Source organism: Phocoena sinus, chromosome 14 (assembly GCF_008692025.1).
Source record: "Phocoena sinus isolate mPhoSin1 chromosome 14, mPhoSin1.pri, whole genome shotgun sequence".
NCBI classification, from domain to species: Eukaryota; Metazoa; Chordata; class Mammalia; order Artiodactyla; family Phocoenidae; genus Phocoena; species Phocoena sinus.
In genome coordinates this window covers 4842226-4860589 of record NC_045776.1, presented here as the reverse complement: position 1 = coordinate 4860589, position 18364 = coordinate 4842226, and positions in this window count along the sequence as shown.

The window sequence follows — 18364 nt, the reverse complement described above, 5'->3', positions numbered from 1 at the left end:
TGTCTTTAAAAGAGACTATTATTGAGCTCTAGGTTTTTGATCCCTTAATTACTGGAGGCCGAGACCATAAGTTTATGAGTTTCTCTGTTAATACGTGTGTGTTTGTTTGTTTGTTGCCCTGGTGGCTCTTACTGTGGAAATAAGAATCTGTTTGCATTGTAGACATCTTTTCATTCTGGGAGTGATGCTCAAGATGAAGCTGAACTAATACAAAGGCAAATATATCAGCCGAGGTGTTGTCTGGACCATACAGATAGGGGCTATCACTGCCAGTCTCGGAATTGTGAGTGGGGAGAGGAGGCCTGGCAACTTCCATGCTTAGGAATGCTTCTGGCTAAAACTTTAATGGTATGAATAAGAGCTTGTACATGGGCATCCTCTTATGGTAGAGTGACTGGGCGCGTGGGACTGAGACCAGTTTGCGGGCACAGATAAAAGGAACTGAGGAGAGAGCCCTCTCACCTGTCCCTAGAGGAGCCCTGCCCAGTGGACTTGCTCCAGGTCTGGAAATGTTCTCCAGCTGTGCTGTTTAACGTGTAACCACTCATCAGAGGTGGCCATTGAGCACCTGAAATGTGGCCAGTGGGATCAGAGAACTGATTACTTACATATTATCTGTTTATTAATTTAAATTTAAATAGACATGTGTGTCAAGTGGCTACTGTATCATATAGCGCAGGTCTAGAACACAGGTTCTCAAGCTTCAAACTTTTCTGTGCTGGGAGAGAAGTGAAGAGAAAGGGATGGAGGAAGGACATTCCAGGCCCAGGAGTTGGAACCCAGCATCTGGCGGTGAAATAATTGCAAGGCTGGACCTTCTCAAACTTGCTCAATTATAGTGTCCTTGGTGTCTCGGTTTATTTTTTTTTCACTGCGGCCCTAAGCCAAGAGAAGTACCTAACCATCCCATGGGCTACATAGTTAGGTCCAAACAATACAGTCATGTTCACGGGATGCTCAACAGATGTCCCTGTGCTTCCCTCAAACGTTTAAACTGTGCTAAGGTTCCCTTGAGAGTGTGTTGTGAAGCCTGGAGAGACCCATGAAGCCAGGTCATGGGATCCCCTACTGAATGGGAACAATTTCACAGAATATGAACATCAGACACAGTCACTCCAGGACCATGTTGGGACAAAACTAAACCCAGGACACCCTGCTCCCACAGTAGCGACCAAACATCTCTCCCTCCTGACCTGTACGAGCCCTACCGCCCGTGACACCTTAAGCTCCACTTCATTGCCCTCCCTCCTACGTAAACAAGGCTAAGATGCCAATCATCAAATCACCACTGCTTCCTGGCAATTAATCCAAAATTAATTTCCTGACATTCTCCCCCAAAATCAAAATTTCAAACTGAATGACAAGCCCACCACCACACGCTTCCTGAGACACCCTATGGTTGCCCACAGTGTAGGAGCACGTTAACAGACCTAGCTTTGGCTGCAAGTGTGTTTTTGGTGGTCTCTGGACACTAGGGTTTATCAGATGGATTCTAAAATTTCCTGTCACATGACAGTTTATATGAGAAGCATCCTTGTGGTTTACTAAAGGAATGATGTCCCCCTTTGTAACTTCACTTGTAGAGGGATACATGGGTCTCTGTGAGAGTCAAGAACCATTGCTTTGGGACGTCCCTGCTGGCACAGTGGTCAAGAATCTGCCTGCCAATGCAGGGGACACAGGTTCGAGCCCCGGTCCAGGAAGATGCCACATGCTGTGGAGCAACTAAGCCCGGGTGCCACAAGTACTGAGCCTGCGCTCTAGAGCCCACGAGCCCTGACTACTGAGCCCGCGCACCACAATTACTGATTCCACATGCCGCAACTACTGAGCCCACGTGCCAAGAGCCCGTGCTCCGCAACAAGAGAAGCCGCCGCAATGAGAAGCCCGCGCACCGAAACGAAGAGTAGCCCCCGGTCTCCACAACTAGAGAAAGCCCGGGCGCAGCAACGAAGCCAAAAACAAAGAACCATTGCTTCAGTCTTTTGCAACGGTAGATTGGAAGTAATAATTCTCACCTCTTTCCATTTTGTGAACTAACAAATACTTTCTCTAATAAAAGGGTTGTTCAATTACCTCCTTCAATGGATCCTTTTGAGAGACTGAATATACAAACAAACAATATCCAGGCCGTATATAAGGACAGAATCTGACCCACAATCGGCAGCTACTATTGCAGGAAATGAACCCATTGTCTATGGTAACCATCCCAGGAAGCCAGCCTCTAATCCAGAAGTAAGACTTGTAGGAATCAGACCATTTTAGCAATATGGTCCAGGAAGGCAAAGAATAATCCCTGGAACAGTCAGCCTAAAATGGCCAGGAATTAATTAATAACTGACAGCTTCCCTAATTTTTGTCCCAGCTCCCAACTTTGGACCAATGAGAGAAAGCCAAATATGCATCCCTAACCAATCACAAAGGATGCCCTCCTTGAAGCTAGCACACCACTGGTTCTCACCCCCCAGCTCCACAGCCAACAGCCTCTACGCAGGGCACACCTGAAGCCTTCCCTTTATTAGACAGCTTTTCCTCTCTTCTGAGTCTGCTAAAACACAAAGGATGGGTAGCTGACTCCCCTGCCATAGCGAACCTGAATAGCTTTTGCCTTTTCTCATTTGGTTGGTCTCCATCTATTTCCACACCTATAATTAAAATCCTACTGTATATTTCAAAACCCACCTTCCAGGATGTTTGCACCAACTTATATAACCTCTAATGTGCTTCAGATTTCTGTTTCCCTACAGCCTCACTAAATCCTAGGATTTATCAATCTTTTAAATCTGGCCAATCTGTTAATAGGCATTGGCTCATGAGTTTATGTGAATTTATTTGATTTGCAGGAGGCGAACATCTTTTCACATGGTTATGGGCCATCCGTATTTCCTTCTTTGTAAATTGCCTGTTCTTGTATTTGGCCCATTTCATGGGAAGATAAGAACTTTGAGGCCAAGTTCCAACTCTATAATTACTGCCTATTTCATCTAATTGATTCTTATAATTTTCTACTGTACGCCCAGTAGAAATCCAGCTGAGAATGTTGTGTTTGAAGAGCTATGCCTTGCAGGGAATTCCCATCAAGAAACTGGGTATTACTAGACCTAAGAAGTAAAACCTATGTCCATAAAAGAGATGTGAAATCCAATCCCAGGGAGAATATGAATGCCAGATCTGGACAGCACCAGGGGACATTTTTGACCAAAGAAACATGCAGCTTTAGTGTATGAGGCTGTATGGATACCAGTGCCTATTAGAGCTCATCTGAGCATCAGACTTCAGTCACTGGAGTTCATAATGGTCCACCCTGCCATGCAACAATGTCCTGCAGCCCTAGACATTGTTCAAGGCATCATTTAACAATCCACTGCACCACCAGCCAATCCTGATTGATCCTCCGGGGAGGGGAGACAGGATGGAGCAAATGCAACAAGGAATTAAGCTAAGGGTGATTTAACTCAGGAAGTGATGGCGAATACAAAGGGATTTGGCTTTGTCACAAACTATAGAATGAGATGCTTTTCAGTTGCTTGTAAAATTACGACACTGTCAAGTGGGTTATCATTTCACTTTATGGTTTCAACTAAATGAAGGAAGTTCTCCTCTTGGATTCTGCTGGTCCCCTGTGAGCTGAACCATTCCTACACGTACTGGGTGAGTTTCAGAACCTTGGCACTAATGGGATTCTAGATCCTAGTAAAAAAAAAAAAAAAAGAGAGTTTAAACCACAAACACAACGCGTCAAACCTTATGTTTTTGATCTTATTTGAAAGAATAACTCCCTTTTTCCCTGGCTTCCCTCACTTTCCTCCCCTTAAAGAAGACTCTCAGGCCCTTTGCAACGTCATATTTTTGTATACATTAGGAGATATTCTGAGTCTTCTTTCTAAAAAGGCCAGACCATTTTCACGAATAGAAAGTTAGAGTGAAACTGGTACCTGAAGGAAGCAAATGGAACGGTAAACCTGGCTCATTAAAATATATAAAACCCCACCTAAATGGGCAGCAGAAAAAGGAGTTAGGCCATATGAACAGATAAACCACAACTATAAAGAAAGTGATGGGCTTCCCTGGTGGCGCAGTGGTTGAGAGTCCGCCTGCCGATGCAGGGGACACGGGTTCGTGCCCCGGTCCGGGAAGATCCCACATGCCACGGAGCGACTGCGCCCGTGAGCCACGGCCGCTGAGCCTGCGCGTCCGGAGCCTGTGCTCCGCAGCGGGAGAGGCCACGACGGTGAGAGGCCCGCGTACCACACAAAAAAACCCCAAAAACAAACAAACAAAAAAAAGAAGGTGCTGTTTTGCCTGTATTGGTGTGCTGCAAATTCAAATTGATTAGCCATATCCTGTCAAGAAAACGGATTGGACAAATCAATGAATTATGAGTAGAACTGATTAAACCGGCATCGTAATTACAGTGAAGTATGTTACAGAAGCTCGCAAATGCTTGGGCTTCACAACAGAACCGTCAGCAGGATCCTGGATCGTGTATCTGCTTACTGTTCTTTCTGGACACAGAAATCTTTTGCTAAAACCATATCAGAAAGGTAGATAATTCAGTTCAGGCTAATGAGGAGTTAACTGTCATTTTCATTAAGAAAACTAGATTAATTAGTAAAAAAAAATCATTCTCAACTTTATAGTAATTTAAACCATTAAAACAAAAGGAAATATGTGCTCAGTAAAAACAAACAAAAAATCATTCATGACCAAATTCTCCAGAGATGTTGACAAATCCATCTACTGCCCTTTAGTCACAGAGTTCGTGTGTAGGTCTCTCAGCTGAAAGATGCTGAAAATCTCAAACGACACTTTTAAGGCCCAGGCGGCCACGTTTCTGAAGGGATTTAGAAGAGGGTAAGTTTTTCTAGTTAAGGTCCATAGGAATTCATGCCCAGCTAGAGAACTGAATTTACAGAGTTAAAACCACACTGTTGGGAAAAGGAGAGCTTAATTTGGGGAAGGACCATGAGCTAGTTTCCTCCAGGGCCTACCACTGGCTGGTTTTCCTTGGACTCGGAGCTGTCTCTGATGTAGCTATGATGAAGAGCAAAGACATTTAATTCAAAGTTATCTCTGCATCCATACTCTGACATTTTGTTTTACATCTTTATTGGAGTATAATTGCTTTACAATGGTGTGTTAGTTTCTGCTGTATAACAAAGTGAGTCAGCTATACATATACATATATCCCCATATCCCCTCCCTCTTGAGCCTCCCTCCCAGCCTCCCTGTCCCACCCCTCTAGGTGGTGACAAAGCACCGAGCTGATCTCCCTGTGCTATGCGGCTGCTTCCCACTAGCCATCCATTTTACATTTGGGAGTGTATATATGTCAGTGCTACTCTCTCACCTCGCAGTACTCCGACACTTTTAAATGCACGCACTAAGAAGTCATGCTGAGTCTATTTTTTCCCAGCTACAATAGCCACCCTTTCTATTTGCAATTTACTTTACACAAATAAAGGTTTCCTAAATTGAGAATATTTAACTTTGTTGAAATATTCTGGAAAGCGCTAATAAAAATTGTACAACCATCGTTGGAAATTAATTCAAAGAACATAATGAATAATTAAGAATATCTTTCTCTCAACATTCCAGAAATGCCCCATGGATCCAAGGAAGACCACAGGCTTTGTCCCGTCTCAGGAGTAAAAATGGGTCAAAATAAATGTTATTTGTATTTAAGTTATTTATTTGGGAGGAGGGAATCTAGATAAAATATAAACAAAGTAAACTATTTGAAGGGACTCTTTAAACAATGTTACTAAGACAGGCTGGTTAAAGAACAATCTCACAGGGCTTCCCTGGTGGCGCAGTGGTTGAGAGTCCGCCTGCCGATGCAGGGGACACGGGTTCGTGCCCCGGTCCGGGAGGATCCCACATGCCGCGGAGCGGCTGGGCCCGTGAGCCATGGCCGCTGAGCCTGCGCGTCCGGAGCCTGTCCTCCGCAACGGGAGAGGCCACAACAGTGAGAGGCCCGCGTAACGCATAAAAAAAAAAAAAAAAAAAAAAAGAACAATCTCACATACCGCCCCAAATAAGCCAAAAAATGATTCAGCAACTTTGACGCCAAGACTGTGACTTTACATAATTTAATGAACTTTAAGTACAGTGAAATGGTAAAGCATTTTTACTCAAACATCTATTTCAGCAATTTGAGCTACTGAGTGAGGGAAAAAAAGAAGTCCACAACGACCTTGCTTAGGTGTTAATCTTGAGTTTCCTATTAAATTAATGGGTGACTGTTATTTATTTGCATTTGTAATACAAATCCAACTCTAGAAAGGTGTTGGCATCTTCACGTTTTCTTTACAAAGTAAACAAAAAGCTTATATATTAGTCAAATGACTGATTCTCCCCAATCTGAATATTGTAGTCTATTCTCATCGCTCCTTTTCCCTTTCTCAAAGTCTGCCTCTGTGAAGAGAGTGAGGGAATCAATGAACTGTATTCTTTTAAAATAATAATAGAAACAGACAAGCCACAACAACAAGAATTTCCTTCCCTGAGCACCTTGGCTGTCCCTGGAGGGAACTGGGGAGAAGAAAGAGATGCATGATGAGGTTTTCCTGTGGGCGTCATATAAAGAGGTTATTTTAAAAGATTTATTCAACTAACATCTTAGTTTTTAAAAAAATCGTGTGTTTATTGTTTAAAAAATAAAATATAGATAGACAAAGAGAGTAATAGCAGGGAAGAAAGAGGAAGTCACCCAGCATCCGCCTAGCCAGAGAAAACCATTTCTAAACATGAAAATAAAAATACTGCCCATTCTTTTTAATTTCTATATTTCTATTTAACAGTATATTGTGAATATCTTGCCAAGTCAGAAAATTTATTTCTATCCCTGCATTTTAATGAGCACGTTGTACAACTTGGCAGGGATTTCTTCAACCGTCCGTCTATTGTTAAACCCTTAGAGCATTCCCATCTGCAGTCTATCACAAAAAGATGGCGACGCTTTCTTTGTAGCTGCTTTATTGTATGAACATCTTCAATTATTTCCATCTCTTAATAAATACGGACAAATGGCTTTCAGAAAGTTTATGCAAATTTATATGCCTACCAGGAGCATAAGAGAGTCCTACATCCCCATATCCTTATCGACATACTTAGTATTCTTATTAATCTTCCCCATTTTGTAGGTAAAATGTATCTCTTACATTTCATTTTCACTTCCTAAAGGTAAGCTGGAACAACTGCAGGTATTTATTAGCCACTGAGTTTAAAAGAATCTGGTAGCATATATGTGGGCGACTGTCCTCTAATTGTAGGTGAGCATACTGAGGGTCTCTTTCCCACCAAAGAATAAGAGAACACAGAGCCTACAATTTTATTAGGTGACAAAATTATGTTAAAATATATTTCATTTTGGCAACAAAAACATAGACACCCCCCACATATGTTTAGCAGTTTAAAGAACAGATGTGCAGCTGAACAAAATACAATTATTCTCCCTATCAAACAGATTTATAAACTGACAGGCAGTAAAATATTGATCAATGAATGGAGACCCACCTAGGCGAGCAGCTGAAAGACTGGGTCATCCCAGCCTCGTAATACTTCCAGGTGCATCTGCTGGAGAAGATTCATGGTTCTCTCGGCACATTTTTTCAGGATTCTTAACCAATTCTTAACCAAGTAAGGAAGACTAGCAGATTAAGAGCAAAAAAATATCACATCTGCTGTGCTGTGGAAAGTGGGATAAGGATGCAGCTTGCAGGACTCAATACTTGACATGCCCAAGCCACAAGGGAGTAAACCGGACAGCAGGAGACCAGCTGAGGAAGGGCTCACACCATCAGCTCCTAAGAAAAGAGCGTCAAGGGCAGCCCAGCCCCTCAAGGTAAGGGAAGGGCAGGGGCTCTATCCAGTTGCTATGAAATCAGAGGACTAGAAAAAAATAAAACAGACTAAATAAATTGTCTCAAAAATAAAAAAAGGAGCCACAATTGTTCCTTTAAAGTTTGTTTAATTAGTAACAACTTTGTTCTACAGAATTTTTATACATCTAGAAAATATTCAACTAGGCGAAAATAAACATTCTTTCTTAAGCACCTCCTAGCAAATGTTTTGACATGCTTGCATTAAGTGAAATTATAAGAACCAGCAAGTAAAAATAAGATGACAAAAGAAAATAAACACATGTCTTGGAATGAACTTGTGGTGAACAGTCCCACAGGACGATCACAAAGGCCCAGGTTGCCTTTGTGGGTTTGCTTGCCTTGGTTGATGTCAGCAGCACAGGAATTCAGGAGGGCTTTTGATCACTCCCTGGGTTCCCCCAGGATACACAGAAGGAAGGTTTCTCATATCAAGAAGATGTAAAAATGTTAAGCTTGAGTGGAGCTAAATCTGATTATCTGATGGCCTGGAAATCTATGGACTTTTTAAAAGAATGGATGGTAGCTTTCAATTTTATAACGCTGTAATTAAAAACTACTTTCACATGCATGAATTGTCAGGGGGCATTGGGTCATCATTTCTGAGCTGGAGAAACTGAGTCACAGTGCTGCTATGTGACTTAGCAGAGCCATGGTTTCATGACAGAGTTAGGACTCAGATTCACACATTTTGATTCCCTCAATCCAATTTTACTTTCATTACATCTTAGCCAATTCACATTCAAGTTGAAATAAATTGTGTAATAAACTTCAACTTTTTTCCTTACCCTTTCCTTCTACCTTCAACCCACCATTTACAAAGTCTATCAGGGTATTTGTTGAACACCCCAATTTTCTGACTACTTAAAAGGCAAGAGTTTGCTTTTATCTAACCCCGATTATTTGGAGGCAAAGAAATGAAATTTGACCTTCAGAAGTTTTCTAAGATGACAAGCAACTCCAAACTGCTACCCTTTTTCCTTTTTATTCTTTTTTTTTTCTTTTTTGGCATCCTTCTCAGAGGTAGAGGGGTAGAGGTGAAATTAATGTAACTGCTGGCTATATCAAGTGGCTAATGGAGGAAATCAATTTCAAAGTAAGATTTACCTTATTGATGAATTCCAAAGATAAGAGCATAGTCTTTTATGATTAATATTTGCTGGGCACAATGTGTCATTTTATAAATAATATAAATTGCATTTGATTTGACTGAAAATGAAATCCATATCATCTAGCATTCCACTAAAACATAAGGACAGCCAGATTTGAAGGAGAGATTTTGTTTCTGTTTTAATAGAAAAAGAATTCAATTTCCACTTTTATAGACATCTCCTGAGACTTTCATAAGAATGTAATAGTTACTATGAATGAACCTGAGGCAAACTATTTTTAACTAATTAAGGCAATTTGATGGATTATGAATAAGGGGAAATTTTTGGAGGGTTTTAAGCATGTAGGGTAATATTATGAGTTCAAATTTAGGATGGTGGGATGGAGCTGCTTCTAAGACATTCATGGGAAATACTATATATGTATCAAAAACACTGACCCAGCATTCAGAATAAAAATCTCTGCAGGAAAGTAAAGTAGGAAGTACTCTGTATTTCAGTAATCGAGGCTGTAGGTGTATATGAGATTGCCTAAGAGGAGGGTAAAATGAAAAGAAAAGGCAGCCAAAAACCAAATCTAGAAAAACACCAATGTCTAAAGAATGGACAGAGACAAATCACCTGGTTATGGGGGAGAGGGAGGGAGAGCGTGGTAGGAAGAGAGTCACAAAAGCCAAGAGAGAAAGCAGTGCTCACCTGTGTTGAAGATGATGGAAAAGCCGAGTCTGCAATTAGTGAGGGCCCCCCGCTGGCTTCATGGAAGTTGGTATTATTGGGTCCCCTAAAAATGTCAGGATCAGCTGAGGAGTGGGGCAGAAGCGGAAGAGATGAGTGACATTGAAGAGTGAGTGACATTGAAGAGTGAGTGACAAAGTGCACCACCATTCTTTGTTATTGTACTGCTCCTTTTTTTCTTTGGCCACACCACACAGCTTGCAGAATCTTGGTTCCCAGGCCAGAGTTCGGGCCCGAACTCCTATGGTGGGAGCTCCAAGTCCAAACCACTGGACTAACAGAGCACCTCAGACCCCAGAGAATATTAATCAGAGTGAGGCCTCCTGGAGGTCCTCATCTCAGCACCAAGACCTGGCTGTATCCAGCTGCCTGCAAACTCCAGCACTGGACGCCTCAGACCAAACAACCAGTAAGACAGGAATACAGCCTCAGCCATCAAAAGGAAAAAAAGGAAATGACAAAAAAATATGTTACAGACGAAGGGGCAAGGTAAAAACCTACAAGACCAAATAAATGAAGATGAAATAGGCAAATTACCTGAAAAAGAATTCAGAGTAGTGATAGTAAAGATGATCAAAAATCTTGGAAACAGAATGGAGAAAATACAAGAAACATTCAACAAAGATCTAGAAGAGCGAAAGAGCAAACAAACAGGGATGAACAACACAATAGTCGAAATTAAAAATACTCTAGAAAGAACCAATAGCAGAATAACTGAGGCAGAAGAACGTGTAGATGAGCTGGGAGATAAAATGGTGGAGATAACTGCCAGGGAGCAGAATAAAGAAAAAAGAATGAAAAGAATTGAGGACAGTCTCAGAGACCTCTGGGACAACATTAAAGCACCAACATTCTAATTATAGGGGTCCCAGAAGAAGAAGAGAAAAAGAAAGGGTCTGAGAAAATATTTGAAGAAAATATTTGAATAGTCGAAAACTTCCCTAACATGGGAAAAAAAGTAGTCAATCAAGTCCAAGAAGCACAGAGAGTCCCATACAGGATAAACCCAAAGAGAAACACACCAAGACACATATTAATCAAACTATCAAAAATTAAATACAAAGAAAAAATATTAAAAGCAGCAAGGGAAAAGCAACAAATAACATGCAACGAAATCCCCATAAGGTTAACAGCTGATCTTTCAGCAGAAACCCTGGAAGCCAGAAGGGAGTAGCAGGACATATTTAAAGTGATGAAAGGGAAAAACCTACAACCAAGATTACTCTACCCAGCAAGGATCTCATTCAGATTCAATGGAGAAATCAAAAGATTTACAGACAAGCAAAAGGTATGAGAATAGAGCACCACCAAACCAGCTCTAATAAATGCTAAAGGAACTTTTCTAAGTGGGAAGCACAAGAGAAGAAAAAGACCCACAAAAACAAACCCAAATCAATTAAGAAAATGGTAATAGGAACATACATATTGATAATCACCTTGATTGTAAATGGATTAAATGCTCCAACCAAAAGACAGACTGGCTGAATGGATACAAAAACAAGACCCTTATATATGCTGTCTACAAGAGACCCACTTCAGACCTAGGGACACATACAGACTGAAAGTGAGGGGATGGAAAAAGATATTCCATGCAAATGGAAATCACAAGAAAAGTGGAGTAGCAATACTCACATCAGATAAAATAGATTTTAAAATAAAGACTGCTACAAGAGATAAGGAAGGACACTACATAATGATCAAGGGATTGACCCAAGAATAAAACATAACAATTATAAATATTTATGCACCCTCCATAAGAACACCTCAATACATAAGGCAAATACCTAAGGCTAACAGCCATAAAAGGAGAAATTGACAGTAACACAACAATAGGGGGGACTTTAACACCCCACTTACACCAATAGACAGATCATCCAGACAGAAAATAAATAAGGAAACACAAGCTTTAAATGACACAATAGACCAGACAGACTTAATTGATAGTTTTAGGACATTCCACCCGAAAGCAGAAGAATACACTTTCTTCCCAAGTGCACATGGAACGTTCTCCAGAATAGATCACATTTTGGGTCACAAATCAAACCTTGGAAAATCTAAGAAAATTGAAATCATATCAAGCATTTTTTCCAACCACAACACTATGAGACTAGAAATTAATTACAGAAAAAAAACAGTAAAAAACACAAATACATGGAGGCTAAACAGTGCACTGCTAAATAACCAAGGAATCACTGAAGAAATCAAAGAGGAAATCAAAAAATACCTAGAAACAAATGACAAGGAAATCACGATGATCCAAAACCTATAGGACATAGAAAAAGCAGTTCTAAGAGGGAAGTTCATAGAAATTCAGGCTCACCTCAAGAAGCAAGAAAAATCTCAAATAAACAATCTAACCTTACACCTAAGGCAACTAGAAAAAGAAGAACAAAGAAAACCCAAAATTAGTGGAAGGAAAGAAATCATAAAGATCAGAGTAGAAATAAATGAAATAGAAACAAAGAAAACAATAGCAAAAATCAATAAAACTAAAAGTTGGTTCTTTGAGAATATAAGCAAAATTGATAAATCTTTATCCAGACTCATGAAGAGAAAAAGAGAGAGGATGAAAATCAATAAAATTAGAAATGAAAAAGGAGAGATTACAACTGACACCACAGAAATACAAAAGATCATAAGAGACTACTACAAGCAACTATATGCCAATGAAATGGACAACCTGAAAGAAATGGACAAATTCTTGGAAAAGTACAACCTTCCAGGACTGAAGCAGGAAGAATTAGAAAATATAAACAGACCAATCACAGGTAATGAAATTGAAACTGTAATTAAAAATCTTCCAACAAACAAAAGTCCAGGAACAGATGGCTTCACAGGCAAATTCTACCAAACATTTAGAGAAGAGTTAACACCTATCCTTCTCAAACTCTTCCAAAACACAGCAGAGGGAGGAACACTCCCAAACTCGTTCTGTGAGGCCACCATCACCCTGATACTAAAAGCAGACAAAGATGTCACAAAAAAAGAAAATTATAGACCAATATCACTGATGAACATAGACACAAAAATCCTCAACAAAATGCTAGCAACCAGAATCCAACAACACATTAAAAGGATCATACACCATGATCAAGTGGGATTTATCCCAGGGATGCAAGGATTCTTCAATATATGCAAATCAATCAATGTGATATACCATATTAACAAACTGAAGGATAAAAATCATATGATGCAGAAAAAGCTTTTGACAAAATTCAACACCAATTTATGATAAAACCTTTCCAGAAAGTGGGCATAGAGGGAACCTACCTCAACATAATAAAAGCCATATACAACAAACCCACAGCAAACATCATTCTCAATGGTGAAAAATTGAAAGCATTTCCTCTAAGATGAGGAACAAGACAAGGACCTCCACTCTCACCACTATTATTCAACATAGTATTGGAACTCATAGCCACAGCAATCAGAGAGAAAAAGAAATAAAAGGAATACAAATTGGAAAAGAAGAAGTAAAACTGTCACTATTTGCTGATGACATGATACTATACATAGAAAATCCTAAAGATACCACTAGAAAACTACTAGAACTAATCAATGAATTTGGTAAGGTTGCAGGATACAAAATTAATGCACAGAAATCTCTTGAATTCCTATACACTAACAACAAAAGATCAGAAAGAGAATTAAGGAAACAATCCCATATACCATCATGACAAAAGGAATAAAATACCTAGGAATAGACCTACCTAAGGAGGCACAAGACCTGTACTCAGAAAACTATAAAACACTGATGAAAGAAATCAAAGATAACATAAACAGATGGAGAGATATACCATGCTCCTGGATTGGAAGAATCAATATTGTGAAAATGACTCTACTACCCAAAGCAATCTACAGGTTCAATACAATCCCTACCAAACTACCAATGGCATTTTTCACAGAACTAGAACAAAAAATTTCATAATTTGTATGGAAACACAAAAGATCCTGAATAGCCAATGCAATTTTGAGATAGAAAAACGGATCTGGAGGAATCAGGCTCCTGACTTCAGACTATACTACAAAGCTACAGTAATCAAGACAGTATGGTACTGGCACAAAAACAGAAATATAAATCAATGGAACAGGATAGAAATCCCAGAGATAAACTCACGCACATATAGTCATCTTATCTTTGATAAAAGAGGCGAGAATATATAATGGAGAAAAGACAGCCTCTTCAATAAGTGGTACTGGGAAAACTGGACAGCTACATGTAAAAAAATGAAATTAGAACACTCTCTAACACCATACACAAAGATAAACTCAAAATGGATTAAAGACCTAAATGTAAGGCCAGACACTATAAAACTCTTAGAGGAAAACATACGCAGAATAGTCTATGGCATAAATAACAGCAAGAACCTTTGTGACCCACCTCCTAGAGTAAGGGAATTAAAAACAAAAATAAACAAATGGGACCTAATGAAACTTCAAAGCTTTTGCACAGCAAAGGAAACCATAAACAAGACGAAAAGACAACCCTCAGAACAGGAGAAAATATTTGCAAACGAAGCAACTGACAAAGGATTAATCTCCAAAATATACAAGCAACACATGCAGCTCAATATCACAAAAATCAAACAACCCAGTCCAAAAATGGGCAGAAGATCTAAACAGACATTTCTCCAAAGAAGATATACAGATTGCCAACAAACACATGAAAGGATGCTCAACATCACTAATCATTAGAGAAATGCAAATCAAAACCACAATGAGGTATCACCTCACACCAGTCAGAATGGCCGTCATCAACAAATCTACAAACAATAAATGCTGGAGAGGGTGTGGACAAAAGGGAACCCTCCTGCACTGCTGGTGGGAATGTAAATTGATACAACCACTATGGAGAACAGTACGGAGGTTCCTTAAAAAACTAAAAACAGAACTACCATATGACCCAGCAATCCCACTACTGGGCATATACCCTGAGAAAACCATAATTCACAAAGAGTCATGTAGCACAATGTTCATTGCAGCACTATTTACAATAGCCAGGACATGGAAGCAACCTAGATGTCCATCAACAGATGAATAGATAAAGAAGATGTGGCACATATATATATATATATAATGGAATATTACTCAGCCATAAAAAGGAATGAAATTGAGTTATTTGTAGTGAGGTGGATGGACCTACAGTCTGTCATACAGAGTGAAGTAAGTCAGAAAGAGGAAAACAAATACTGTAGGCTAATGCATCCATACGGAATTTTAAAAAGTGGTACTGATGAACATAGTGGCATGGCAGGAATAAAGACACAGACATAGAGAACAGACTCAAGGGCATGGGGGTGGGGGAGGGGAAGCTGGGATGAAGTGAGAGAGTGGCATGGACATATATACACTACCAAGTGTAAAATAGCTAGTGGGAAGCTGCTGCATAGCACAGGGAGATCAGCTCAGTGCTTTGTGACCACCTAGAGGGGTGGGATAGGGAGGGTAGGAGGGAGGGTCAAGAGGGAGGGGATATGGGGATATATGTATATGTAGAGCTGATTCACTTTGTTGTACAGCAGAAACTAACACAACATTGTAAAGCATTTATACTCCAATAAAGATGTGAACAAAAATATATAGACAGATAGGAATAGAAGGGAAGATTCGTCTATCCAAATGAAAGTGAGGCCACACAGTTTTCCTTCACTTCACATTAGCCTGGATTCCTTCTCCACCACCTGATTTCTCCAAGTTGTGACCTTTAAGAGCTCTGGCTGGGCAGGGGTGGGTGGCTATCTGCACAATTCTCCTGTCCAACAAAATACACTCTCCACCTACTCTGCTTCTCCCCCAGAGCGTAATTCCAGACATCACATCATTTCAACCTTAAATTTTACATTTGCATCTCCAAAAGATAAGGACTCAAAAATAACTGAAATATTATTATCTTCTTAAAATTAATATTAACTAACTCCGTACTATCCTTAAAATGTCCATGCAGTATTCAAATTTTCCCCACTGCAAAAAAAAAAAAAGAAAAAAGAAAAAAAATTTATACAGTTTAAGATCCAAATAACCTTCGTTGTTTGATATGCTTACTTTCAATCCATAGTATCTCCCTTCTCATTTGTACTGTTTTATTCTGTTTGGTTTTGCTTTTTTTCACAAATTATTTGTTGAAGAAGCCAGACTATTTGCTCCATAGAATTTCCTCCAGCCAAATTCTCTAGAATGTTTATCACTGTGGTTTTATTTAACATATTCTTCTTTGTATTTCCAGTAAATTGGTAGATTAGGGTAGACAACTGGTCAGACTGGTTTGACTTTTTTGGCAATAATACTCCATAGACAGCGTAGTATACACTCATCGGGGTCACAATATGTGTTGTTGTTTTTCTTTTCATGAGATTTTTAGCCATTGATGATGGCTACAAATTACGTAGATTCATTACTTCATTAAGTGTTACAAAAAAAGCCATGTTCTACATCTGTCATTTCTTCTTCCTTTATTATGTGGAATAATTCCATGAAGAGAAAGCCTTGCTCAGCAACCAACTGTCTGCTTGCCTTGAGGTACACTTCATATAGAAAAAAACACATTTAATGTCCTTCGATCCACTGCAATAACCATCTTTATTGATGGTCAAGTCCAACTGACAAAGACTGGTAGCCTTTCATAACTACCTTGCTTTCTGATATAACAAGCTGTCCAGCCTCGTTTGTACACTGGACCTAGAATTAGCTGTTTCTCTCAGGACTTCTCCCTTTAAATGGGAAATGACAGAGGCTACAACCTGGGTGTTAGGAGTTACTAAACCTTTGAGCACTGTTTCAGCTTAACTGATTCTTTTCTAAACACTTTAACCACATTTGATTTTTTTCCTTCATTTTGCCCTCGATGGTGTCAGTGCGATAGCTCTTCCCGAAGTACACAGACATTTTCTTCCCATGGAGAAGTAGTGATGCAGACAGACCGACCCCACTGAGAAGGTTCGGGGAAAATACTCGTAGCACAGAGCAGAGACATAGCTTCTTAGAATAAACCTCTCCAGCTGTGCTCTGAAGTAGGTTGTCCTTTTCAGTCATCCTCTGTTATGGGGGTGAAGTTTAAGAGTTACATCACAGTGTCTTGTTACTGTTCTTTGACTCACGCCTCTCGCCCACCTCTTTATGAAACTGTAGTGTCCTCTACAAACCCACAGGAGCCCTGAGCTCAGTCACTTAATGAAATGGTAGAGTCAGCCAGATCAAGGATTGTAAAATGACTTAAAATGGTTTGATGTACTGTGTCTTAAGCTACATCGGTCTATAGCATTTAAACCATTCTGACTTGAATGAGACTCTGGCCCTGCCAGGAAAATTAGTCTTTTATGATCCTGAAGATGAGAAATGCTTTCTCTCTCTAAAGGTTCACACATATACAGAAGACAATGTGTAGGTTTAAAGTAATAATAAGCATTTTTTTGCTGGAGAAGGTATGGAGAAAGGGGAACCCTATTGCACTCTTGGTGGGAATGTAAATTGATAGAGCCACTATGGGGAACAGTATGGAGGTTGCTTAAAAAACTAAAAATAGAACTACCATACGACCCAGCAATCCCACTACTGGACATACAGCCTGAGAAAACCATAATTCAAAAAGAGTCATGTACCACAATGCTCATTGCAGCTCTATTTACAATAGCCAGGACATGGAAGCAACCTAAGTGTCCATCGACAGATGAATGGATAAAGAAGATGTGGCACATATATACAATGGAATATTACTCAGCCATAAAAAGAAACGAAATTGAGTTATTTGTAGTGAGGTGGATGGACCTAGAGTCTGTCATACAGAGTGAAGTAAGTCAGAAAGAGAAAAACAAATACCGTATGCTAACACATATATATGGAATCTAAAAAAAAAAAAAAAAAAAGGTCATGAAGAACCTAGGGGCAGGAAAGGAATAAAGACGCAGATGTAGAGCATGGACTTGAGCACATTAGGAGGGGGAAGGGTAAGCTGGGATGAAGTGAGAGAGTGGCATGGACATATATACACTACCAAATGTAAAATAGATAGCTGGTGGGAAGCAGCCGCATAGCACAGGGAGATGGGCTCGGTGCTTTGTGACCACCTACAGGGGTGGGATAGGGAGGGTGGGAGGGAGACGCAAGAGGGAGGGGATATGGGGATATATGTATACGTATAGCTGATTCATTTTGTTATACAGCAGAAACTAACACAACACTGTAAAGCAATTACACTCCAATAAAGATGTTTAAAAAATAAAAATTAAAAAATAATAATAAGCAATTTTTAAAGGAGCAACAATGACGATATACCATTTTTGTACAAATAAAAACAAGGCTTCCTTATCTGAGTTATTTCCTGGAGGTTCTCTCATGCTTCTGATGTGTATTTGGTATGTTTTCTGACAATGGGTTAGTACAGAAGTTCGTTTGAGAGATAAAAGTGTGATTGAGTTGTAAGTTGTTTAATTATTTTCATATAAAGTTAAAAGTTGAAATTAGAAGACAGCCTACATTGTCAGCCCTGACCAAGAACTTATTTCTCAACCATTAAAACCCACCTAGATCTTAAGTCACTAATGTAACTTTTTCTGGTCATTTATGACATATAAATTCCCAGTCCACTGGGAATCGCTGCTTGGTCTTTACTCATCTTCTCTGTTACTCTGAAACTTTTAAACC